The sequence below is a fragment of the Anneissia japonica genome, unplaced genomic scaffold, assembly GCF_011630105.1.
Source record: "Anneissia japonica isolate Jap-2015-1 unplaced genomic scaffold, ASM1163010v1 scaffold1829_len478734_cov173, whole genome shotgun sequence".
In the NCBI taxonomy this organism is placed as follows: domain Eukaryota; kingdom Metazoa; phylum Echinodermata; class Crinoidea; order Comatulida; family Comatulidae; genus Anneissia; species Anneissia japonica.
The window spans coordinates 228,479-230,495 of NW_022717183.1; positions in this window are offsets into that span (position 1 = coordinate 228,479).

Below are 2,017 nucleotides of genomic sequence, written 5' to 3' on the forward strand. Positions count from 1 at the left end.
ATATATGGGTGCATGTAGGGGTGTATGTATGTATATGTATATAAGCTATATATGTATATATATTGTATATATGTATAATGTATGTGTCAATATATTTATGCATGTATATCCATGTGTATAATTTGTGCATACGTTAACTTGTCGACTTTTTTTTCTTGCTTTATTTGTTTTTACCTTTTATATTTTCATTAGTTTTGTTAAGAGTACTTTTGCATTAGTTAAGATGTTTGACGCACCACCTGTTGAGTGTCACCGATATAAATGGTGTATGTCAATAAATCCACTCCCCCCGCTTCACTCCCCCCCCCATCAGCCTCCCATTTCAAGACATCTAGATACGCCACTGACTTACATGGCCAGATGAATGAAAGTACTCAATTGATGTGCCACCAAATCGTAACCAGCCTTCACTATGCCCTCACGATGTCACCGGGGACGCAACTGCCAAAAAACTATTTTTGGCAGCGAAGGGACGCTACCAATAAACAATAAACAAACTACCAGGTTTCTGAATTGATTTGCAAGGTACTACATGGCTCAACAATTTTTGACTTAGGGATTAATTGGTAAAAATCGCACGCAAATTATACGACGTCACTAACAACGCCGGGGACGGCAACTTGATATTGAGATTAATTTTCCGAATAAAGTTATACTAAATAACTTCTAATGACGAACTATTGTCTTCAGTTGTCTTTGTTGGTCATTCAAATGTCATTTTATCTATTTTTTCCGTGATTACCATTCTCAATCTATAAAACCCCCATATAACAACGTCACGTAAGATCGATCGGTGGTGACGCCGTGGTGACGCTGGTAGGGTAAATTTTTGTCGGAAGGTATCAAGATGATAAACAGTTTCATTGGACTCAGTTCTTGCTTATGTTGACCACATGCTATCCTAAGATAATACTGACACTGGTTTCAAATGAAATAACTGACAACTTTGGTTTGTATCAATGTTTTAATAAGTACTGTACATAAAACTATGTCACAAATACGTATGCAAAAATGCACAGGGACGCCATGATGTTTTTGTAATTTTCTTAAGATCTGTACTTCTAATCACCATCATCATACACAGTATAATAGATTCAAGTAAGATGTTTCAAATGATATAATAGTGTATGCAAACATGCCTTTGGAACATTCTTTTTTCGAGTATTATTTATCCTAACGTCGACTCCGTCTTAGAAGCACCAGAATTAATCACACAAAGATTAATCACCACGCTGTTTGTGTATTTTTTTAAAAATCTGTGTGCCTGATCACCATCATCATACACAGTATCAATCAATCAATCATTATTTTTATTTCAAACACAACAGCAAGGTAAACATACAATCAAAACAATCGAGAAATATAAAACTATACAATTCATATTAATAGATTTTAAGTAAGATGTTTCAAATGATAATAATGTATGCAAACATGCCTTTGGAACAGTTTTTTTTTTTTTTCGAGTGTTATTTACCATATAAACGTCGACTCCGTCTTAGAAAGCACCAATATTAATCACATAACAGTATCCTTTTATAAACCTCTAATTCCAAAAATAATCAGTAAATCCTGTGCAATAAATGAAAATACATACCGGTACATAATAAACTGATTAACAATTAAACACATGTTGCATAATTGAGGTCCCATGAAAAATTGTAATTTTTATAATTATTTAAGAAAGAACAATGCCGGACATTCACTGCGTCCTACGACAAATCCAACTCCGCTCCCCGTGAACGATAGATGACGCAACGCCGTCTGTTGATTGTCGGTTGCAATCCGAACGGATCGTTGTTAAAAACGATCCGTTGCGCGCGTCGTGTGGCGTTCTTCATAGCATCACATCGACATTGTGCGTAGTAAGTGCCTAGCTTAAGGCATAGGCCCACACATTCTATGTGCAGTGTAGCATGCACACAGTGACACAAGTTGGCATGGAAACGAAACATACATCAAAAAGATAATTAGACTACCATTACTAGTAAAATTTAAAACTTTATTTTTTTTCACACCA